Consider the following 26,556-nt stretch of genomic DNA (forward strand, 5'->3'; position numbering starts at 1 on the left):
CTCATTGCTTCCCAATTTGTTGGATGCATTCCTACCTCTCATCCTTGCTCATGCTTTTTTACTTTGCCTGGGATGCCCTTCACCTGCCTCCCAGCTATCCAGGTTGCATATATTTTTCAAGTCCCAAATCAGGTTCCATCTTTTCTGTGATGCCCTTCTCAACTTCTCCAACTCATATTGAGCTTTCCTTCTCAAACTTCTTGAAGCATATATCATCTAGGTGACCCATTTCGCCCTTTATCACATACTGTTTTGTGGCCTCCTTAATGATATTCTAAATTTTTTTGAGGGTAAAAAAATGTATAATATTGAGTTCAGTTCAATCAACTTATTAAACTTCTCTCCTAAACAAGGTACTGTTGCAGATACTTGTTATATCTCTCTTTGTGTATTTCTTCCTCACAGCAAATATAATCCAGAGAAAATGCAGCATTCTGTACTTAAATGCTTATTGAATCAATTTAGAAATGGGAAAAATCTCATTTAATCAGTTAAAAATTTCTTAAATTACAGTATAATTTGATGTATTTTTTTTCCTCTCTAGGAATATACTGAAACTGCAAAACACAATCTTTATTATTTTCAAAGCTCTTAATATGCTACTGAATGCCAGAATATGTTTCTCTTTTTCTGTAGGTGTCAAGAAATAGAAGACCTATCTCAATGCTAAATAGTAGCAATCACTTGTGGGTACCTGGGAACATCTAAATATTGTTTTCTTTAAATGTCTTCTTTCTGTTTTTATACCAAACTGCCTTCTTTTGATTCACATTTTAGTTGATGATTCTCCTTGAATGCTCTTAGAAAGCAAGTATAACACCTAAATAAATAAACAGATGAATCATGTCCTAATGTTTTCAGAAGAATGTGTATTTTTTCTTTTCTATCTTTTCTCCTTATTTCTTTGTGCTTTTCAACTGTGAAATGCATGTCATTAAAATGAATAGTAGATTAATAAGTGAGATTAAAATGATGGTCACTGCTTCCTGGAATGCCTTATTCAGACTCCATTGTACAAGCAAACCATTTCTTCTAAAGTCAAAGAATAGATTAGATAGCCTTCTGTTTGTGACTGCTTTAGAGAAACATACCCATCATAATCTATCAAAATATGAATACTTACTCAAAATCGTCCAGGCAAGCATCTTGCCTTTAGGTTCAGATCTTAGGCCTCTTGTGGGAAAAAAAATGTTGTTTTAATGAAACTTTTGACATCATTAGACTTGAAGTGAAAGTGAGCTTATTAATGTAGTGTTTATTTTGACAGCTGAATGTACAATGCCTTCTTTGTTTGATCAATTTAACAGGAATGTCTGTTCCAGAGAACTCTATGTGTATGAAATGGATACACAACTCTGGTTCACAAAGATTGTGTGTCTGCATTTTTCCTCTCTGTATGTATTTGCATATAGGTATGTGTGTCTATTTTCATGATCAACAGTTTTTGAACATCACCAGAAACTCCTTCAGATAGCTATCTAAGACATTCTTTATGCTCTTAAAGACATGTAGATGCTGCTAGCTGCTTTGCAGAGTCAGCATTACACAATGGACTAAGATAAGCTTAAGGTAAAAAGAAGTTGTGTTCCAACCTGTGCTGGGAAAACTTTTTGCTCAGCCAAAGATTCTCATCAGTGGTTGAGTAGTAAAGCTTTTTTTCTGAATTCTGTTGCCTAGGTGGTTGTATTTCAGTAATGACTTGTACACAGAATAAGTTCATTGATCAAGATATTAAAAACCTAATGGAGAATGCCAACTTGGAGGCCCACTTGTTAAAATATGGCAGCACCGTGACATGAAATTTTTTAGTATCTAATGTTCTTTATGGCCATGTGACTTGGACCCCGAGTACATCAGAAGGTGATTGCTTCTATCATTTCATGTTTTTCTGAGAAAGTCAAGTTAATAGGCAGATAGAGGGAGCATTTAAGAACTTAAATGCTAGACATTGTGCCAAGCACTTGGGATGCATCTACAAGAAAATATGGTGGACCCTACCTTTAAGGGAAATATTTTGTCCAAAATATAAAGAGGAATGTCAGAAGACAGAGCAGATTGGAACTGAATTAGGTAATCCTGTAGGAGGCATGGCTGGATTTCCTCTTGAAGATTTACGTAGCTATATTCAAGAGGTCCATCAAAGCAGGTTGGCAGGAGACTAATGGATTTTTTTGACCATAACAACTATTTACTAATTTATTGATGGTTTGTTATTTGCATCAGGAAAGGGAGTATCCCAGCTGATGAAGCGATAGATCTATGAATATTGAAGCACCCCATAGTAAATTTCAGTACATTTTTGACTGAGAGGCAGCATGAAACTATTCATTGCATGCTAGTTTTAGGGATAGGAAGACTTAGATCATTCTCTGTCCCTTACTAGATGTGTGATCTTATAAATCATAGAGATTCTAAGTTACTGACATGTCATATATTCAATTCATGAACGTCATTAAAAGTAAAAAAATCAGTACTCCTCAATATGATCGCAAATTGTGGGTTGGGGATTGGGGGGATTTTTTTTTTTTTGGATTGTTGTTTATTAGAGTTGTGATTTACTTTTTTCCTCTAGGAATGTCTCAAATTGGCACATGATTCATTACTTCTATAGCATACATTCATTGGTGTGTGGACTGTGTAAATATATCACTACAAGTGACACAAAAGGGAGATGTTGTGTAGCAATCACAAGTGTATGCTTAGGAAATTTCCTTATTGACCCATGCATGTATGCCTAATTAAACAAGTATAGGACCAGGTGTCATATAGCCAGAATCTTGCCAATGTCTGTGGATCTTTCAGTGGTAAACTGTTTCTCACAATCATATGATGAAAAGACAGTACTGGAGAAATTAATTCTTAGTGGTTTTTGATTAATTTATCAACTTTGCTATTTAAAACTGATTTAAAAAAAATTTGTTCTTCGAGAACTGATCATTTTTCTTGTATTTCTCCTGTATAGCCAATTCCTGATTATCTCTGTTATGTATGATGTGCTTATTTCTTTCCCCAGGGTTTCAGTGAATAAGGAAGCTTCCTGCCCAACTACAGACCTTCCATTTTCCCAATAGGGCTGCCCACTGCCACAGCTAAGTTTACTCCTCTGTTAACTTTTGACACTTCTTAGGAAGATCCACCTTTTCCCTGTCAAGCAGAATTCCTCAGACCAACTTTGATCCTTCTCGGTCAGCTGCCCATCCTATTCCCAATAAATGAGTTCATTCATTCTAAGTATGCATCTCCATTGAATCTCATAAGGAGTCCCATTTTGCTCCTTAACCTGCTCAGTACATCATAGTGGGAGATCTCAGCAGAGAAGTTTTGAATGCTAAAAAAGCATTTTTTTTTTTAGTTGCTAAGACACAGTCCTCATAAATACTCTCCACCTTTTTTTTTCTTTTTTAGGTTTTTTCAAGGCAAATGGGGTTAAGTGGCTTGCCCAAGGCCACACAGCTAGGTAATTACTAAGTGTCTGAGACCAGATTTGAACCCAGGTACTCCTGACTCCAAGGCCAGTGCTTTATTCACTGCCACCTAACCGCCCCCTCCACCCTCTTCTGAGGATTTTCGGCAATGGATCATTTAACTTTAGAGAAGAGGAAGTTTGCCTTGTATTTGACAGTATCAGGATGCAATAGTTTAAGGACAAAAAGCCTTCTCTGTGGAATAAGCTCTCATTTAGACTGGCTGAATTTCTTAGAACTTGAGAAGAATGAAGATCATGATCGAAAAATAGAGATATTAAAGAAGGACAAGTCAATGCCTCTGTCTATCTCTGTTTCCTCATCTGTAAAGGATGGGTTAATAAAAACACTTTACCTCTCAAGTTTATTGTGAGGATCAAATGAGATAATAAATATAAAGTATTTGGCCCATAGTGGATGCTTAAAAATGCTTGTTCCTATTGGAAGTAAAGAATAAAGGATATCATAGGGAAAAAAATCTTGAAGCAATTTCTCCTCAATAGAATGGTTATATTATTGATGAAACTACAGTTTGTGAAACAGAAAGGAAAAAGATGCAATTTGAACACTCTGTGGCTTTAAAATATTGTGAATTGCCCTGTCAGAAAATTCCATGAATGATTTTAGATTACTAACCATTTAACATTAGACATTCTCCTATTTGTCTTCATTTTTACATTAACTTCAAAAAATTCATTATTTAATTGGCACAAGTGCTCTATCCAGTGAAAAAGGGAGCAAAAAATCATAACTGCTTATAACAGATTGGAAACAACATATTGGACTACCAAAATCAGTTGGATAGTTTAGATCGTTAAATAGGTATGATGTATCTCATCTATTTATGAGTTGTCACAATAAAATCAATTAATTTCCTAGTGCCTGTTTTTCCTGCTACTTTCTGTGACTTATCTTTATAATACAGACATCGCAAGTATGTTGCCAGACTTGTCCTTGATATTCTTCAGACTTGATAGTACTTGCTGGGACTGGTATTCCAGGACCCAGAGTTACCTATCCATTGTGGAGTAGATGTTGAATGATTGACTTTTTTATTGCAGGATTATAGGAAGGATCTATGATTTCATCAGTCTGGGGAATGCCTGATGATTGAACCATTGAACATCCACCAAAACCATCTATAATTTAACTATATAAAGTTCTAGGAACTTGCCTGAAACAAATAGAAATTAAATGACTTGTCTAGAGTCCTGTGGCTAATAAGAGGCAGAATTTGAATAATAGGTTTCTTCACTGTAGGTCCAAGATTCTATCCACACTAGCCCTATTTTCCTTTCTTCATCAATATTTGTTTTGTTAATGTGATTAATTACAAGTTGACATTTCACCCCCCTTCAAATAAGTCAATATTTTGGTGATTTTGTTCTTATGAAATTTAAATTAATTTTACTACTTGGTGAATCTTATAATGGTCATTTTCTATAAACTCTGGAGGGTTCCATTTCTTCTGTTTCAGATCTCATGTTGTATAATCCGTTTTGCAAATGGAATTCCAAGGAGGACTGACAGAGAAGGCATAGAAGAAACATCATTTCTATTTCTGTTGGATATGTTGGCTTTAGCAGTCCAGTAACAAACGTTAGTACTTTGTTTTGTAGAATTTGGGAATCTAAATCAATGTTTGCTTTTGACTGATAACTTTATAGAAAGGGTGTTGCAATATATGATTCTTATTCATAATTTTTTTCTCCCATATTGAATTGTAAAACATTTCATACTTTCCTTTGTGAGTAGCTTGTGAATTTATACTGTCCTTGGAGTAGTATTTTCTGTTTTTCTTTATTATTATTGTTAATTTTCTTTTGACCATAATCAAATTGTTATAAAGAGGAGCATAATTTTAGGAAGAACCAAGAAACCATGATAGAGGAAAGATTTTGGACAACTGATTAATTTTTTGAGGTCAGACAGATGGATGATGACTCAGAAACTTTAAATAAAATTATGTCTAATAGATCATTACAGAAAACAAAGGTATATATATATTGCTGCAGTATAAATTTAAGTCAAATCAATTAAGAAAAATTGAAACTAATTATAATAGGAAAAATCTAGGTTTATCTAGTAGATCTACTAAAATCAATTGGATAATTTGTATTGCCAAATCAACTGACTGTACAGTAAGACTTTGGACTTGTTAGAATAAAGATAACAATATAAAATTAGAAGAAAGAATAAAAATGGGAAAGACATTATTTATAATTAGAATAATTCCAAACAAGATTTAGAAATCTATAAATGACCATAAATGAGAAATGAATGGAGGTTTGACCCTAAATAACAATTATAACAATTTCCTAAAAAAAGTTTATAAAATGCATGACAGTTTCTATATTGAGCAGATAAAAGAGCCTAGAGATCTTTTTAAGCAGCAAAAGTGGAAATATATGGTAGCTAAAGGCAATAAAAGTTTAGAATATAAATTTGTTTGCAAAAATCTTACAGGGAATACTGGTGCAAGTTTAGGAGAGATATTTCCTCACAAAATAGCAATAAACAGAAAGAAGAAAAAAAAGTTTAAAGAAAACTTGGCCAGAAAGCCACTATAAACAAAACTATACTCAAAGCATTGAAAGATAAAAGCAGAAGGTAGACAAAACACAGGTGAATAAATGTGAAAGGTCTATAAAGATTTATATAACAAACTCTTTGTCCCATCAAATAAAAAAACCCAACAAATTCTTTCAATACATTTTGATTCTAACAGCACAATCCTAGGTATTCTATATGAGGAAGTAAAAATGACAAAGAACAAAAAGACTAAGGTGTAGGGGGAAAAAAATCACATCATATTACTCATCGATATGTTTAAGAGAATTTCAACATCTAATTGCCCATATTCCTACTTTCCCCATCTACAAAAAAAATTGAGTATAATCTATACCCACTGATAAAATACTTGAAAGAGAAAGCATTCACAGTCAATAATGTACCTCACGCAGAATCTTTAATTATGTAATTAGCTGAAAATTGTAGAGAACAGCAGATGTGTGACTGTGTTTATTAATAAGACTCAAAGGCAATTTGATTTGTTAAAGCAATATGTTGCCTTAAAAACTTTTCTGCCAGGTATTTCTTATATCTTATTTTGTTTGAGGATCCTCTGACTTTCATCCGGTTATCAATTAATCAAAAGAAATTTATTAAACATTGATTCTTTCCTAGGCATTTGGTTAGCATATGACATGAAAAGCAAAACTAAAAGCTGTCCCTTAAAGTCCAAGAAGGTTATTAATATCAAATAAGACATTAAATGCATATGGCTAATCATCAAAGGTATTTACCTTGATTATGGAGGATATACAGGACAGAATCCAGATGTCCAACAGTTTTCCCATGTGACAAATGGAAGATGAAATCTTTGATTTATTTAGGAGTGCCAGTTGCCAAAACCAAGTCTCTTTCTCAGCTTAGAGCTAGAGACTGAATTCAGGGGAGACAGATTTTTACACATTAAAAAATTTAAATATATGAGATCAATTAATTAAAAGAAAACAAATATCCAGGATACAAAATTAGATAATCTGATTTCTAATTGGCGAAAAGGTTAGAGAAAAGGTAGAGTGAACCAGTTCAATTCCCTGAATTCAGAAAAGGGGGTGTCCAACTTCCCCCAAGTATCTGTAACTATTTTAAGATAAGACATGAATTGTTTGAGATGTACAAGTGTGAGAAAACTACTTGCATCAGTCTGACTTGGTTTCTGGGGCAACATATTCTAGGTCCTTTGTTAAAGGCCTCTAAGCAACAGGGAGAGATGGTCCAGTTTCCCAGCTACACAGGGCAAGCAAGATTCAAACAATTTCTCTATTCCTGCTTAAAGATGATATTGGGAATGATTGAATCAAATCCTAATATAAGCATTTAGCCTAATTATTTACAAAGAAAAAAACAACAGCAAAATGGATGAAAAGAATGCCTGATTTTCAATTTCTTGCAATTGGATGGAAAATCTATAGATCTTATACATTATTATATGTATCTTTTACATAGTACAAATAGTGAGTTGGGCCTAGAATTGAATAGGAGGATGAGAGTTGGTCTTTGGGAAATTGTTTTATCATTCAAAGTTGTCTAAAACTAATCTGTGTGTGTATGTGTTTGTATGTTATCCTTATGGTCATGGGGTTAGCTAAATTGAATTTGCTAGTAGGCATGAATGAATCTTGACCATTCCTGTAAAAGGGAGAATTTGAATTCTCCCTTAAATTTTGCTAGTCTGCAGGAAATGATTTTTAGGTTCGAATTGTTTACCTGTTGACTATTCCTTTAAGACAAAGGGGTTATAATTTTTATCAGAAGATTTAGTTCCTTCCCACCAAATGCTAGTATCTTTCTTTTCCCCAAGGTGGTGCAGAGTTGACCCTGGAGTCTTCCTGAGTTCAAATCTAACCTCAGACACTTTCTAGCTGTAAGTAAATCACGTAACCCTTTTTGCTTCAGTTTTCTCATCTTTAAAATGATCCAGACAAGGAAAGGGCCAATCACTCTAGTAACTTTGCCAAGAAAATCCTAAACAGGGTAATGAAGAGACAAATGAAATGACTCATCTACAAACATGAGGAAATGCTTTTTAGGTTTGTTTCCTATTTTTTGAATCCTCTATTTTTTTTTTTTTTGATTGGTAGCATCTACAAAATTACCATCTGTGCCTCTATGGCCTTCAGTTTCTTGTTCAAATTTGACATTTTTTGCAATGCTTTCAGCATTCTTTCTGACACTTATATTAATGTCACATGCACCACTAAAAGTAATCTAAGTCTGCTTCAAGAGAGGATGAGTAGGGCTTTAAGTACAAGTTTTGAAATAGGAGTATCAAGTTTTGATTGTGATTGCCCTCCTTTCTAATTGTTTAAGACTTCTACTCTCATTCCTTCTCTCTCTCTCTCTCTCTCTCTCTCTCTCTCTCTCTCTCTCTCTCTTGCCTTTTCTCTGTGGCTTAGTCCTACTGATAGTTTTGGCAAAAATAGAGGAAGTAAGACACAAAAGGGTTTGCCATCCATGGGTCTGTTAATTAAGCAGGGAGCAGAGAGCACTGAAAAATTCTTCTTTCCACAAATCCCTCTTAGAAAAACTGTCCAAAATGTTATAAGAAAAGAAGACACAGAATTTCAGTTTTAAGATGCTTAAGGTTACCATGGGGGAGATGACAAACAAGTCAATATTACTTTAACTCAGTCTCTAGGATGTCTAAGATATTTCTTGGAATTTTATTTCTGAGTATTAAAGCTGCCACTTAGAGAGTGAGACAACAAACATCACTCAAAAATTCCTTTTATAATGTTTGGAAAGCATCCCAAGCATTAAAAGATTCTATGAACATTCTATATTTAACTAAAATATCACACTTGTCACATATTTAGGTGTTAGGAGGATTGATAGTATATATGAATGTGCTTGTATTCATAACATCTCAGACACTTGATTTATGATCTTAATGATCAAGGTTTTTAAAAAAATTGATACTAATTGCTTCTCCTTTCATTGGCTTTCAATTTAGCTCTGAATGAAAAATATAATTTCATTGATATCTTTTTTATACATCTACATTTTCTGAAATATCCTTCCCAGACATACTTATAAAAGTGAAAAACAAATGGGAAAAAAGACAAACAACCAACAAATATAAAATTGCCTGATACTGTCTTTACTGTTTTTTTGTCCATTGTCCCTGACCTCTTCAAAAAAGGGCCCCTTCTCATCTCTCTTTTACAAATGATCTCTTAGGAGGATTTTTCAATTTCCAACTTTCTTGACTTTTCGACAGCATTTGATATCATTGAACATCTTTTCATCCTGGAGAGTCTCTCTTCTCTACCTTTCCTGATGCAGTCCTCTCTTGGTTCTCCTGTATTTGGTCAGCCTATTCCTTCTCTTCTCACTTGCTGGTTCATTACACATATCATGTCCTTTATTTGTGATTGAACTCTTCCACATATCTGGAATATTTTTCCTTCTCTCCTTAGTCTCCTGGCTTTCTTCTTTCAAGTTTCAATTAAAATTCTGTTTTATACCTATGTATCCTATCTTTCCTACCTGCTCCCCTCCCCAACCCCATGTTACTGCCTTCCTTTGGTTATCTTCAATTTATCTAGTATATATCTTGCTTGTATGTGGTTGTTTTATTGTTGTCTACCCCATTATACTGTAAACTCCTTGAAAACTAGACTGTCTTTTTCTTCTTTTGGCCTGATACTTTACATAGTGCCTTACCCCTTAGTAGGTACTTAATAAATGCCTATTTACTGACTTTTCTTGAAAATTATTTTGTGATCTCATCAACTCATGAGATTTTCATCTTTAGGCAAATGACTTCCTGTTTTCAGAACTTGTTTTTCACCCCATTGCTTGTTTGTGCCTCAGTCACTTCACTTTCATTTAATGGTTTTGCCTGAGTTATATGTGGGCCACAGGGTCATCACTATGGAGGACTGGCCTCCCTGGTGTCATTCTCAGTGCTGCTGTTTTTTGTTTTTTGTTTTTTGTTTTTTGTTTTTTGTTTTCTGTTTTCTGTTTTTTTTTAATTTTTAATTTTTTAAAATTTATTTTTATTAAAGATATTGAGTTTTACAATTTCCCCCCCAATCTTACTTCCCTCCCCCCCCCCACCCTGTCATGGAAAGCAATCTGTCAGTCTTTACTTTGTTTCCATGTTGTACGTTGATCCAAATTGAGTGTGATGAGAGAGAAATCATATTCTTAAGGAAGAGACAAGAAGTCTAAGAGGTAACAACATCAGACAATAAGATATCTGTATTTTTTCTAAATTAAAGGGAATAGTCCTTGAACTTTGTTCAAACTCCACAGCTCCTTATCTGGATACAGATGGCACTCTCCTTTGTAGACAGCCCCAAATTGTTCCCAATTGTTGCACTGATGGAATGAGCGAGTCCTTCAAGGTTGAACATCACTCCCATGTTGATGTTAGGGTGTACAGTGTTTTTCTGGTTCTGCTCATCTCACTCAGCATCAGTTCATTCAAATCCCTCCAGCCTTCCCTGAAATCCCATCCCTCCTGGTTTCTAATAGAACAATAGTGTTCCATGACATACATATACCAGTTTGCTAAGCCATTCCCCAATTGAAGGACATTTACTTGATTTCCAATTCTTTGCCACCACAAACAGGGCTGCTATAAATATTTTTGTACAAGTGATGTTTTTACCCTTTTTTTAATTATCTTTTCAGGGTATAGACCCAGTAGTGGTATTGCTGGGTCAAAGGGTATGCACATTTTTGTTGCCCTTTGGGTGTAGTTCCAAATAGCTCTCCGGAAAGGTTGGATGAATTCACAGCTCCACCAACAGTGTAATAGTGTCCCAGATTTCCCACAACCCTTCCCACAATGATCATTATCCTTTCTGGTCATATTGGCCAATCTGAGAGGTGTCAGATGGTACCTCAGAGAAGCTTTAATTTGCATTTCTCTAATAATTAATGATTTAGAGCAATTTTTCATATGGCTATGGATTGCTTTGATCTCCTCATCTGTAAATTGCCTTTTGCTGCAGTCATTGTTGAAGTCTCCTCCATCTCATCTCAACACCCTTTGCTGCAGTCCTGCCCAACACCCCAAATATAGGGTATTTATGGAGATATGCACTAGACTAGTCTTTTATTGGTTGGGAAACTGACTGCAGTCAATAATGCACCAGTGCTCCTATGGCCAACAGCTAACACTTTTCTGATCTCTTGACATGGTGATTGTGGAGGTAGATATTTTATATTCTTTTAACTTCTAAATTTATTTTTCTAATCACTTGTTTGTTAAGGTGTTTTTATTTTCACCATATGATCCATGAGCACCTTATTGCATTTTAAGACTAGAAACTGAATTAGTAGACTGAGCTATGTCAGACCTAGTCTAGATTTGTCTCAGATCTATATATTCAACCCCAGTTTTTTTCTTGAGCTCTAGTCTATATTGCATATTTCATACTAGGTGTTCTAAAGACATCTGGAAATGAACATACTCCTTAACAGAACTTATTACCTTTCCCATCAAATCTACTCTTCTTACAAACTTCCCTATTCCTATCAAGGCTAACATTTTGTTGTTGTGGTTTAGTCATGTCAGACTCATGTCCTCATGAACTGTCTATGGTTTTTTCTTGGTAAAGATACTGGTGTTTGTCATTTCCTTCTCCAGTGGATTAAAGCAAATGGAGGTTAAATGACAAACCCAGGGTCACTTATCTAGTCAGTATCTAATGTCAAATTTGAACTCAGGTCTTTCTGAGTCCAGGACCAGCCCTCTATCCATTGAACCACTTGCCTTCTAGGCAAATAGAGTTTAAGTACCTTGCCCAGGGTCACACAGCTAGCAAATATCTGAGACCATATTTGAACTCAGGTTTTCCTGAGTCCATGCCTGGCACTCTATCCATTGAACTGGCCATTCAATCACTTCACTGTTTCAGTTAATGCTTTTGCCTGGGTTATATATGGGCATTAGGATTACCACTCTGGAAGACTGACCTGCCTAGTGTCATTCTCACTGCTATTGATGCCATTGCTGAAATCTCCTCCATCTCATATCAACATCCTTTGCTACAGTCTTGTCCAGCACTGTAAATATAGGGTAGCTATGGAGATACACACTAGATTGGTTCTGTAATGAATGGGAAGCTTGACTTCTTGACTTGGCACTCTTCCTTAATCATCCTTAGCATATGACCAGTTGTCTATTTGCACAGCTGTCACCCAATTTAAGGCCCTTAACTCTCACCTGGACTATCGCAAGTGTTTCAATTGTTCTCTCTACATTAGTCTTTCTTTTTTTTTTTTTTTCCATTGCATCCTTTTTACAACAGCCAAAGTGATTTTTCTTAGGATCTTGTTGTTCTTTTCCTCAATATAATCCAGTATTTCTAGGCACTTCCTATGATCTTAGCTCTTTCAAGTCCTTCTTAAGGGGACCTCTCCAACCTTATCATACATGACTCCCTCTCAACCCCAGTCAAACTGGTCTTTATCCTCTTTCTTTCCACTAGTCATTCCTCCTGCCTGTAATGTATTTCCTGCTCACCACTGTCTTCTAGAGGTCCTTGTTCTCTTTAGGACTCAGTTAAAATAAAACCTTCTGCATGAAGACTTTAATGATCTTCGACCTCCTGGCTCCCTTCCATCAAAAGAATACTGTATTTATTTTGCACATATTTATTTGTGTACACAATATTTTTTTTTTCAATAGATCCTTAAGGGCAAGAATTATTTCATTGCTGTGTTCAGATTCCTAGTATCCAGCATTTGATCCACTGTATTATTTCATAAATACTTATTGAATAATTGATTAGTGTGGTTACTTCCTCTTGCAGTGAATATCACAAACCATCCATAGTTTCACAACTTATGTGACTCTTGCTCTTATCCTCTGGTACATCTTTAGTAGAGGTCCAAAAAACCTATAGGAGGGCCTTTTAATTCCTTTCACAGTATATGGATTTTTTTTAATGTAGGAGGAAGGTCACCAATCAATTTTGCCCTTGCATGGTAATCTCACCTCTTTGTCTGAACATATACTTCTTTGAGGCAAATATGACTGCTACTTTTCTTGCATAGTTCTTCATTAGTAATGCATCTTATTCATGCTCACAAAGTTCCTCTCTACTGAATTTTGGGTAGCCATAAATTTTAATTTTTTCAGACATTGTGATATTTTGTAACTAGCAATCATACCTTGTGAAAATATTTTTTCTTATTTTTGTGAAAAGAGATTAGAAGTGTGATTTCATTGGAATAGAGATAAGGTAACTCTCCTTATCTAAAGCAAGTAAATCAATCTATCATATATATTATGTACAACAGGCACTATGTTAAGCACTCCTCATAATTGTTGTTGCTTGTCCTTGGTTCATGAAGTGGACTGTAACATCAGGAATGTGGTGCCATGGTTTGTAAGTAAATTGGATTTAAATTAGTTTTTAAATAGGATTTAAATTAGGACTGTGCAAAGTCATCAGCCTCATTCTCTTTGCCTGAGCTATCTAAGTCCAGTAGCCAGATATAGATCAAGATGACTGGAGATGGTCCTGGACACAGTGGGAGAATCTTTGGGTTTTTAATTAAGGTCTTTCTCAGATCTCAGTTTGTCTGAGACAATACCCATTCAGTGATTAATGCTAGGTAAAAGTGAGTCAAAGAATGACTTCTTTTATCTGGTTCAAAAGAAAAAAATAAATCTTGGAGGGGAAGACCCTCAGGATTTCTGGCCAAAACTGAAAAAATTGCTATTTACGCTGACTCTGAGTCATCAGAGCCCAAACAATGACTATGAGACTTGGACTGGGAGTGCACTTACATTGTATACTTGTTCTCTAATTTCGAATATTAAAAAGTTTCCTGGAGAAACTTAGAGGTTAAATGACTTGGCCAAAGACATAAAATAAGCATATATCAGATACAGACCTAGAACCCAGAATTTCCAGACTCTGGGAAGATACAACTTTATTCATTATTTCATGCTACTCCATAGCACAGACCTCTGTTTTGAAGAGAGGGATTTAATCACCAAAAACACCACACAATTTCCCAGAGGCAAATGAACTTGTTTTTCCATTCTTATTCAATTCTGGACCACACTTCTTTATCCAAACTTTTTGTGGGTTGTGCATTATGTGCAACATAATCTGAAAAAGTAGCATTCTTTATCCACTTTTCCCTTTGTATATCCATAAGCTGAAATTCTTTGAAAGCCATAGCAACAGACAATTCTCTGATTATTAATATCAAGTGAAGCATAAAAAAGTGATACATACTTTCATTCAGAACGCAAAATCCATATATAAGAGGGATTTCTCATAAATAGTGGTCTTCCAGGTGCTTCTGCTTTAAGATGACATTTTATTGATTGAATAGCCTCTGAAGCACTGCCAGAATACCTGAGTGAGTTTTATAGTCACTCAGAATTTTAGGGAAGATCTAAGTTACTCTCTATGCAGTTAGTCCATCTCTGCATTTAGAGAAAATTTGAAATTTAGGCACAGGAAAGACTTACCTCAGCAAATGCACTGCTAAGGACATCCAATATAGTCATAGTCATCTGAGGGTTCTTTTTTTATTCTTTCAACAAATACTTATTGATAACTAAGTATGTGTGCAGCACTATTCGAGCACTATTATGTAGAGTGATTTATAATTGATGCCCCCAAGTGGCTTGTAGCCTATTTGGGGTTACCTGATATTCTTCCATTAAAAAGTTGAATTAATAAGTCATAAGGGGAGCCAAGATGGTGTAGTAGTGGCAGGGACTTCCCAGTTCTCCTCCAAATAATGTTTAAAATAATGCCTAACAATGAATTCTGAAGTGACAGAATCAATAAAAGGGTGGGATGAAACAAAGTTAGATGGATTCTATGCCATACACATATTTCATTGGTCTTTTTTTTGTGATTTTAAAGAATGAACTCCAAGGAAATGTCCAAAAGTGTAGTTCTGAGGGAGTTCACTTGCATGCCATTAGATATTTTGTAGTGGCAGTTGGTGTGGGTAAATAAAATGCTTCAAAGAAAATTCAGACAGAGTCTCATTGGCGCGCAAAGGAAAATTGTGATAAGTAATGAAAAACAACACCAAAGCCTGACATTTTTGCTGCATAACTATAACTTTTATAAAGCAATCAAAGATCTTGAAAGGAACCCAGCAGTTGAATGGATTATTGGTTTTGCTACAGAGCAGCAGGGATGAAGATCAGTTAAAAAATAAAATAACAACTGCTAATTGTTGCTTTAAAGAAAGAATATGCCTGTCCATTGTCAAGACAATAAAAGAACTGGGGTATGAAAGACTGAGAAAATATCTTTTTCTGTGAGACTCACTTTTTTTTTTTTTTAGGTTTTTGTAAGGCATATGAGGTTAAGTGGCTTGCCCAAGGCCACACAGCTAGGTAATTATTAAGTGTCTGACACCGGTAATTATTAAGTGTCTGACACCGGATTTGAACCCAGGTACTCCTGACTCCAGGGCCGGTGCTTTATCCACTGAGCCACCTAGCCGCCCCAAAGAGACTCACTTTTTAATTCAAGACTATATAAAAACTATTGTCAGAAGTAGTCTAAAATCTTGATGCCTTCATCAGATTATAAAATATGTACCCTCAAAAATGTTTTGGAGATTTGCTTGGTAAACTTGGGATCAGTGAGAGAATGATGAATACAGGTAAGTGTTATAATATTGAGAAACGAGAATGGTTCCATACTTATAGAAATTTCTAAGTGAAAATAAGATACAGCAACATGATTTTGTGCCATGTTAAATATTATGAAATGTTAAGAAATTTATCCAAAAGGTGAAGATAGATATTCTTCAGTGACTTTGAAACTTAACTTATTGAAATCTTAATGAAAATCTATAGGCTATAACCAGGGTTAGACTTGAAAAATGACTCATTTGTTAAAAATACATTCAATATTTAATGTATCTTTTCATGATGAAGAATTTTATATATGTAAAAATATTGTGATTTTTAATATCATTTATGTAAAACAAGTGATTATAGCAACCCCCCATATTATATGTTTCATTTTTGTTAGATATGGAATTGTAATGTTTCTTATATGTTTGCTAGTCCTCTTATAACTTGCCCTCTTATCTTTCTCCCATCTATTCTGTGATCTAATGATATTAGACTCTTTGCTATTCCTTGAACAAGAAACTTCATCTCCTAATTCTGTGCATTTTTGTTGGCTTTTCCCAAAGCCTAGAATTCTCTCCCACTTCTCTATTTCCTGCTTTCCCTGGAGTTCTTCAAGTGCCAAATAAAAGTCCAACTTCCACAGAAAAACTTTCCCATTCTCCTTAATTCTAGTGTGTTCCTTTGAGACCATCTCCAATTTAACATCTATCTATATGAAAACAGATATTTATTCATATATCTTATATTCACATAGTTGTTTGCATGTTATGCATGTAATAGGCTTTTAGCACTTTGGGATGAAAATACCTATATTGAATATTGATGAATTCCAAACTACTGTTAAAGTCAGTTAGCCAATCAATCTTTCTATCATTCATTCATTCAAAACTTAGTCACTGAGCTAAATGTTAAATATATTTGCCTCAAAGTAACTTTTATACCATAGTTCAGTTTAACTTTAATCTCTATTGCTATTTATCCAGGAGACAGTTGCAAATGAAAATTGGGAAGTGATATTCGAAGGGACACCTGATCAACTAGAGCTAGCTCAATGTCCTAGAGGCAAGAGTAAAGCTGACATACAACCCTCCTTGCACTTCTCGGTACCCTATAATTTCCTAATGCAGTGGTAGGGGCAAAACTTAATGATGAAAATTTGCCAAATAATATATCAGGAAGAATAAAACATGATCCTATTTATGAATATTAAACTGACCTTTCATGGGATATAAGTGAACTCTTCAGTGAATAGACTTTAAAAAGATTTGACTTCCCTGGCACACAGTGGAGTCAGGACCATTAAAATAAGGCAGCACTTCATAAAATTGTGGGGTACAGAAAGGCTAGGGGCTTAGAAATTTGTTTTGGAGTCCAGTCTCACTATCATTTTGAAAATATTTTTTGTCCATTCCAATATATTTTCATTGCAACAGTAAACCATATATTTTTATGTTTGGTTGCTCAATAGGAAAACCAAGAGGGGTCTGATTTTCTTGCTGGAAGCTTGTCAGATGAAACTTGTCAGAGATATGTCTTGTTAGTACCAATACAAACTTCTTGATGCTCACCACCTCATAATTTTTTAGATTAAAAATATTTTAACATGTACAAAGAAAAAAATCAAATTAAAAAAATTCAGTCATATAAAGAGAGGCGTGGTATTTTCTTAAGGAGCCAAGTTACAAAAGAGTTATCCATTTAAATAGCCAAGTTAAACAAGACTAAGTAAAAGCTTGCTTGACACTCCCAGAATTAATGAAGAAAGTGTTGGTACGCATGAATTAGATCTGGGGTAAGGAAGTTAAGACCAATTAGTTGCCAAATGTAATTTCTGCTATTTGTAGAAAATATGATCAACCCTAATAACAATTCCTCATTCTTAAGACGAAAAAGCTTCAATAACCACAGAACTTTTCTTATTACATATTACATGTAAGACAAACATCACTCTGTACCGAACAAATCCCATCATGCAGTTGTAAGGGCTGGTGATATACTTACTCATATGTCTAGGAATTAGTGGATAGAAATAATATCCTTATTCCACTACCACCTCCTCTTTGGAAAATGTTAAAACAAATACAAGACAAAGAAAGTAATTATTAAAACTGTCTAGAGATGTAAATCTAGTCACAGCAAAAATAGTATTTTAGGTTTTAGATAGGGCTTAGTCAAATATGAATATCTGCTTCACTAGAGTATCTAAATGCTGAGATTAAATCAGACATTAAGACATGGGAGAATTAATATTTTCTTATCCAGAGAAATATGTAGAACTAGGATCCCACTTTGAGATTGCTAGAGGAAATTTTCAAGCATTATGAAAAGCTGGCAGTTATTCTTAGATATTCCCTTTACTGAAGTGAATAAATGAATCCTTGATACATTATACCTTCTTTGTTAGCTTCACATTCTTGACTAGTATTTACTTTTTCTTATCCATATTTACACTGAATTAAAATTCTGAGTTAAAATAAATATGAACATTATCTCTAAATGTCGTAAGACTAGAATAGCACGTCACTGGAATAAATGAATGAATAAAGAAAAGAATTTATTGAGGAGTGCTTTTGTCAAGAACTGTGTTAAACACTAGTCACACAAATACAAAAGTAAAAATCCCTGTCCTTCAGGATCTGTCTCAAAAAAGAGACCTGTTAAAGGTAGTAGTAACCTGAGAGATGTATTTTGGTTTGAAAAGTTTGGGTATGGTTAGTAGTAGAACCATAGGGGAAGATACTGACACATTATTTCCTGTATCAGTAGCAGGATTGGTTATGTTAAAGTTGTAGAACAAGAAAGTTATTTGTGTTGGGGGGGGCGGAGATCAGGGAGAGTGTAAAGGGCAATGTATTGTAGGCTTTATAAATGACAACAAGGTGTCTGGTGAGGATATGGGAGGAAAGTTAAGTATTACCAGAGTCTGACTTGTTTTAGTAGACCATGTAAGACATCAATTTTTCACTTATATAAGCAGTTTCCATGATATGTGGAATGTTTGTATTAGAGAGAACTGATAGAATCCTTTTTCATGGAAAGTACTTAAAATCAAGTATTTAGCAGTTTTAGATTGTTACAGAGGAACCATTTATAAATTGATTGCTTTACAATTTAAAAAGATATCATAGTGTTTTGTAATTATCTCACTCCATAAGTTACCCTCCATAAGTTGTGTGCTGATCATAGCATTCTTGTCTATCTACCTTTTTGCTCTCGTTTTTTTTCTTTAACCTAGTATCCATCCCTTTCTATCTCTGCCTTATAAAGTCATACTTGTTTTTTCTAGATTAGGCTCAGATGCCTCCTCCTCCTCCAAGTTTTCCATTATTATTTTCAGTCAGTTAGGTAATGCAATAGATAAAGTATTGGACCTGGAGTTAGGAACACAAATTCAGTTCTGACTTTAGACCCTTATTGGCCATGCGTTTGACCTTGGGAAAAATTACTTAATCTCTCTCTCTGCCTTAGTTTCTCAACAGTAAAATGGGTATAATAATGCCGTCTACAATCCAGGATTATTGAGGGGATTAAATGAAATATATGTAAAAGTCTACAGTAGCCAGCACTTATTTGCTCCTACTTCTAATCCTCCTCCTTGTAAGAATTAATCTTTCATTTCCCCAACCTCATGGAGCACATTGGAGCTCTAATATTAAATACAAACTATAGTTTTAATATATATTATTTGAATATATATATATATATATGCAAGTGTGTATATATACACACGCACAAAGCACACATACACACACACACACACACACACACATATATATATATATAATTTGAATAATAGTATGTATTTATGTAAGTTGTATTCCTCTTGTAGACTGCAAGCTCCAAGAGGGAGGTGAACGTGTTTTTCCAGGTCTGTGATTCCTTGTATCAGAGGTATCAGATGAATGCTGTCTGATCCAGATTAAAATGAATTGAGGAAATTTAGCAGAATAAATAAAAATATGACAGAACATTGATAATGTTAACATGTGGTTTTCTAAGTCAATATGTGACCTGCAGGGAACCATGGTTTAGTGTTTTTTGTTTCTATCTATTTGACACATCTGCTTTATGATTCTTTGTTTTAATTTCAGTTTTTAATTTGCTAGAGCATTTTAGCTGAATCTTAGAGTCACAGCTAAAATATAAGTTGAGAAATTCAAATGTACTGAGGAAAATTTGAACATATTGCCATTTGGTGATAGGCCCTGATGTCTAGGGAAGTTTGGAAAGTTTAGTTCAAACAAGCAAAAGACTGGAATTTCTGAGCATACACCTGACTTCCAAGCAATATGGGCAGAGATTAAAAATGCCTGCTTCTACTTTCAACTTGTCCCTCAGAGAAAATTTATCTTTCTGTGTAATGGTATGTGCTTATTAATTAATCTTTCATATATAGTTTTGTTTTGAAATTGCTTCATCTAATGTAGTCCCCAGGAAACTGGAGGAAAATGATAGAGAAGAGTAGTGTGTCAGTATTTAGAAATTTCTCCCTTATCTAACAATACAAAAGTAAAGAAATGCTTTCTTAACTCTTAGTTTAGTTGTTTTAGAGCATTCTAAAATTTAGAACATTTGACTGTCATAGTTTATTTTTAAACAATTTTTAAAATACATTTTTGTTGCTATCCCATTTCTTTACCACAAAATTCCGCCCAGTATCCTTTTCCCGTACCTGATTTTAAATCATCCTATATAATTTTTTAAGAAATTAAAAAAGAGCAAATAAAAATCAACAAAATTGATGAATAAATCAAAAAGCTAAAATATGTTATTATCATATATATGGACCTCTGATATCTCTAAAGAGGTTTCTTGTTTCTGTTTACTTCCTTCTGCATCAGTTCAAATGAATCTTTTCATGCTTCTCTATACTCAGATTTCTTATGACTAAGTGATATTCCATTAGATCATATACCATATTTATTTAGTGATTCCCCAATGGACATTTTGTATTTTTAATACTTCACCATCACAAAAAGTGCTGCTTAAATATATTAGTTTATACAAGAACTTTATTCTTATCAATATATAGCCCTAATAGTGGAATTTTGGGGCCAAAGGGTTTTGGACTTTTTAGTTACTTTATCATATATAATGTTTGTCCTTCATTTTCAAAGAAGACCACAGCATCAGGGAGGATGCCATGACAAGCACATGAATTGGATTTGAGTAAGGGGGAGCTGTGCTAACTCACCAACCTCACTTTTTCCTCCAGAGTCATCTGAGTCCAGTGGCCAGATATGAATCAGAATGACTGGACTTGGCACTGGATATGAGGCAAGCAGAGTTAAATAACTTTCCCCAGGTCACATAGCTAGTAAGTGGCAGGTGTCTGAGGGCTGATGCAAACTCCAGACCTGAATCCAAGGCCAGTGCTCTATCCACTGCACCACCTAGCTGATCAGTATCCCAAACTTTAAAGCTATCTATCTACTATGTGGCTAAAGTACTGTTACTCTTCTTTCATTTATTATTAGAGCAACAATAATCAATAGTAATTTGTTTTTTTGTGAATTCATATTTAAACCCTTTTTTCTTTTCTTTTTATGTTTTTGCAAGGTGATGGGGTTAAGTGACTTGCCCAAGGTAACACAACTAAGTAAGTATTAAGTGTCTGAGATGGAATTTGAACTCAGGTCCTTCTGACTCCAGGTCCAGTGCTTTATCTACTGTACTACCTAACTGCCCCACTAGACCCTTTTTTCTTTCTTTCTTTTTAAAATTTATTTGTTTATTTCTTTTGAATTTTACAATTTTTCTCCTAATCTTGCTTCCCTCCCCCCCACACACAGAAGGCAGTCTATTAGTTTTTACATTGTTTCCATGGTATACATTGATCTAAGTTGAATATGATGATAGAGAAATCATATCCTTAAGGAAAAAAATAAAGTATAAGAGATAGCAAAATTATATAAAATAATGTGTTTTATTAAATTAAAGGTAATAGTCTTTTGTAGACCCTTTGTTCTTTTCTTTCTTTTTTTTAAAGGTTTTTTTTTTTTTGCAAGACAATGGGGTTAAGTGGCTTGCCCAAGGCCACACAGCTAGGTAATTATTAATATCTGAGGCCAGATTTGAACTCGGGTACTCCTGACTCCAGGGCCAGTGCTCTATCCACTGTGTCACCTAGCTGCCCCCCCAGACCCTTTTTTTCTAATGAAGTCATTATTTTCATACTCCAAAAGACCTAAAGCAAGAGGAATAATATTAACTATCTTTAAATTGAATGAATTAGCTCACTGGGATACAGAAAAAAAGATTCAAAAATGAGAAATTGCTATAATTCTGTTCTTTGTACTCCCATTGTTCTTGGAGGGTTTTTTCCCAATTTATTAACTTATTTTACATAGAAGATACTTAGAAGAACATTGTATAAGTATTTACTTTTGGCCTTAAATTAACTCTTTGCAATCAATAATGATTTATTAAGCACCAACTCTGGGCAGGCATTATGCTCATCAGTGAAACAAACATTCTTTTTTTTTTTTTAATGTACTTTAATACTACGAGATGTAATATATTTCTTTCATATTTCCCTGAAAATAAGTCTGGGTCTTATATTAATGCACCCCAAAGATGCATTAGGACTTATTTTCAGGGGATGTCTTTTTTCCCCATGTACAGCAATCTACATTTATTCAAAAACAGTCATGTCATCTTCTGGAACATCATCATAACGCTCCAACCCCAAATTCCAGCCTGAATTTCTTGCAACTCTATTTCCTTTAGAACTATTGGCCCTAGTCTCTCATTTCCAGCAACAGAGCAGAGTTCTCCTTAAATGAACATTTCTTGTCCATGGAGCCTGCTTGTAGTGCATTGGCAACACAGCTGTCAGTGGTGATTTATCACATGAGTTTTTCACCCAAGTCCCCCACCTCTTGCAGGCCAGGTTTCACAAAATTCCTATGCTGATTTCTTCCCATTCTATTTTTAATGAAGTTACTGATTTCTATGTACAAATGGTCCTTGAATAGCTTGTTTGTTGCAATATCAAGAGTCTGGAGATAGGTAGTCATTACTGTAGGAATCATTATTTGATCTATTCTTTTAAGACTGCAAAGAAGTTCTTCATGTCTTTAGTGCGGTGAGTGCTGGCTGAATCCCAGACTAGCAGACCTCTTTGGTCACTTTATAAAACAAGTGGAAGCATTAAATTGAGCCACTTCCTTCTAACTGCTTGTGCTTGAAACACATATTATCTTATCTTTCTTGCCCTCAGTGATGATTAGAGGTGGGGCTTTCTTTCCAGTTGTTATCAAGTGTGCACATTATTCTTGTGTTGTGGCTATACTCTGATTGAGCATTCAGCAATACATTTCTAATTCATCTGTTTAACAGAGTCATTTACAGCTCATCCAATGCTGCCCACAGGGTTATTTACAAATACTTAATTATAATTTATATGATCATTTATGTATTAATGTCAATAATGTTTATATTTAATTATGGATTAATATTAATTTATATTTCAATTCATTCATCATGTATTACATCTGTCTGGCTGCTGCTCTTAACTGGGGCTTATTTTTGGAGTAGGGCTTATATTGTGAGTATTCTGAAAACTCATGCTAGAGCTTATTTTGGGGAAAATACAGCTAGTGATATTAGAAGTTGTTAAGAAAATGCATTGTAGTCACATCTTACGTGGGAGTTAGGTTCTAATGTCAGTATGCAAATTCTATATAGACAGAATTCTCTCTGTTTCTGTTTCTCAGTCTCTGTCTGTCTCTCCCCACGTGTGCCACTCTTTTCCTCCTTCTGTCAAGCATACAGTAGTATGCTCTATCACTAAAGAATCTCCTTTTCAACTAGAAGAGAATTTTAATGACTGGAATAGAATCAATTCTAAAGAAGGCCAAATTACTCCAGATCTAGAGCCAAATTACTCCAGATCAATCCAATCTAGTCAGACCACAGAATCTTCTAATAAGGAACATTGATTAGAGGTAGGAAATATATATATATACATGTATATATATTTATCAGGGACAAACCCTCAAGAACAAGTTCTAAATGGAAACAAAATCCCTTTAGAGGTTAAATTTGTTGATATTGAAATATATCCTTTTTAAGAGGGCTTGTTGAGGTTGGCATGGGCAAGGAACCAAGCATTTATTTAGCTTCTGTTATGTGTACAACAACAACAGTAACAACAATGTACCAGGTTCTGTGTTAAATGCTTTATGAATGGTATCTCATTTGATCCCCATAGCAATTCTGTGGGGTAAGTGCTGTTATCTATATTTTAAACCTGAGAAAACTGAGGCAGACAAAAGTTTAATGACTTGCCAGGTTACATAGTTGGTAAATATCTGAACCAGAATTGAGGCCAGTTTTTTCTGATATGTGTTCTCATTCTCTCTCTCTCTCTCTCTCTCTCTCTCTCTCTCTCTCTCTCTCTCTCTCCCTCTCTCCCTCCCTCCCTCCCCCCCTCTTTCTCTCTCTTCCCTGTCTCTACCTCTATCCTTTCTCTGTCTGTCTGTCTCCATCTCTCTCCCTCTCCCTTCCCCCCTCTCTCCTCTTTATAGTTCTTTTTTCTCTGTCTCCTTCACTTTCCTCTCTCTATGTATACATAGGCTTAGTGAAAAAAAACCTAATAATTTTCATGTTTTATTTACTATATTAGGGTATCACATATTAATGTATGCCCACGTCTTCATATGTAATTAAAACTTTTATTATATAGAATGCTTGGGAAATTATATACTTTGTCCCACGTGAGCAGCAAGCTCAATAGAGGAAAAAGAAAATACATACAAGAGTATGCATAAAAGACCCTGAAGAAAGTAGAGAGGCAAAGAATTGTTTGAATACAAAGTTGAAAAACAAAAAAATCCACTTTTTTTGGCTAATTATCTCTTCTGCTTTCTGCATATATATTCATTTACATTCATACACATATATGCATATATGTTTATTATATATATATATATATGATTTTATTTTATATGCATCTTGGGTTAAGTACTCTCTCAATGGATGTAGATAGCATTCTGTCACTTATAATATTATAAGATTGCTTAGAGTATTAAGAAGTTAATTGTCCATAGTTACACAGCCAGTACAAGTTAATGTTCTTATTAATGTTATTAGCTTAAAACTGCACCAAGAGTTTAGGAACACTGAATGTCAGAGGTAGAATTTGAGAACAAGTCTTTGACTCCAAGGCTAGACATATCCATAACAGCATATTGCTTTTCATATATTTAGAAAACAATAGAGATGTACACACTCATACATGCACACATATATTTTTATTTATGTATATATAATATATATATATTGCATATAATATCCAATCTATTAGAAGTAATAACTAGTGCCACTGGAATTTAAATTCCAGTATTTTGATTTCAAATTCAGTACTATTCATACTATACTATATGCTAGTTTAATTACTTCAGAAATCCTCTAAAGTATTTATAGTAGCATTTTGAAATATTTTCTTGTTTTTAAATTATTTTTGCTATCTTCAGTTAGGATTATTATTAATCAATAATAAAAATAATAAAAATATAATACATAAATATAAAATACTACTACTAATAATAAATTATGTTCTAAAATGCAAAATTAGTCAAAATTTTATTCTTATTTAAAATCATATGAAATATTATTTACTTTCTTTTTCATTTTGGCCAGGATATTGGAAGAGAGAAAAAAAGAATGAGTTAATTGTACCAATGAGGTAGAGAAAGAATTAAGATGTGAGTGTAATCTACTTTGTCCCTTAACATTAAGGCATGTTTATGACTCAAGTAGTGACTTGGCCTAGAAGTTAGAGAACTAGTCATGAAGCCAGGAAGTTCTGTCACAGACACACAGACACACAGACACAAACAGGCTTTCAGTTTCTTTTTTTCCTTAGTGCTCCACAATTCCTTAAGACTATAAGTTACAGAGAAGGTGCTTATTTACATGAGTAGTTCTACATGAGTAGAATGTTTCCTCACCTGAGAGTTTCATGTGGTACAATCCCAAACCTTATTACTCAAATGGGCTTAATAATTTCTTGTACAAAGTAGACATTTTTTTATTGAGGTTTTGTTTGCTTATTTTTTCTTTAGGCTATTTGTTTCTATTGTATGAAAGAGAATTTGTCCCCCAGGCTATGCCCTTGTATTTCAAATATTACTTTGCCTAAATGATAATTATGTAATAAAGAAATTGAACATATAGTACATGGATAATTTGTGTATGAGTATGTTTCCTCATTAATGGGAACTTCCTTGGGCAAATCTTATCTTCTTATTTGTATCATGAGGGACTTGGGCTAAATGACTACTAAGGTACCTTCCAGCTTTAATTCTATGATCTTGCAAAATATAATTTTGCCTATAAATTCACCCGATTCTCAGTCCTCCCTCCTATAAAATTAAGTTAGTAGAATTTTTGTCTCCAAAGACATGTCATCTTTGGTTCATATATCTTTATTTTCTTTCATATTCCATCCAGGACAAATCCTGCAGATTCTTTCTCCAGTTTCCCATGGATCTAGAAATATAACCATGATGCAGGATTTGGGAACATTAATTCTACTTTCTTTTTGCCCTGGAGGAGATGTCAAGGGAGAGAAAAAACATCAGATTGAAGAGTCAGCAACATCTTTAGTACCATTCCCAAAACAGCCAAGTGTCTTTCCTTTTTTGATGAACTAGCAGAAGGTGAGGAGAGAGATACACTATTATACTAGAATTTCTAGATCCTTCCTCTTTTTGACAGACTGAGCTGTCATTTATCATCAGACCTTATTAGAGATAAAATGTAAACTTCAAGAGATCAGAGATTTTTCACTTTATTGTTTCATTATCAGTGATGATTGATGCTGACTGACAGCTTAACAAGTCAGGTGAGAAAAGGATCAGAACAACTATTACCATATCTTGACTATTAGCATATCCTACAAATTTCTATTGCATAATATCAACTAGATCC

The 26,556-nt window shown here is 34.3% G+C and overlaps 1 long non-coding RNA gene across 1 annotated transcript in view; it reads left to right on the forward strand.

The window, feature by feature from the left end:
* The window catches only part of LOC141487967 (uncharacterized), a 136,893-nt gene that overhangs the window by 5,836 nt on the left and 104,501 nt on the right, over window positions 1-26,556 (forward strand). Inside the window, exons 2-3 of the long non-coding RNA XR_012468551.1 lie at window positions 4,942-5,063; window positions 7,834-7,896. This is a non-coding gene — a long non-coding RNA (uncharacterized LOC141487967). The remainder of the gene's footprint in view (window positions 1-4,941; window positions 5,064-7,833; window positions 7,897-26,556) is intronic.

The sequence above is a fragment of the Macrotis lagotis genome, chromosome 5 (assembly GCF_037893015.1).
Source record: "Macrotis lagotis isolate mMagLag1 chromosome 5, bilby.v1.9.chrom.fasta, whole genome shotgun sequence".
Taxonomy (NCBI): domain Eukaryota; kingdom Metazoa; phylum Chordata; class Mammalia; order Peramelemorphia; family Peramelidae; genus Macrotis; species Macrotis lagotis.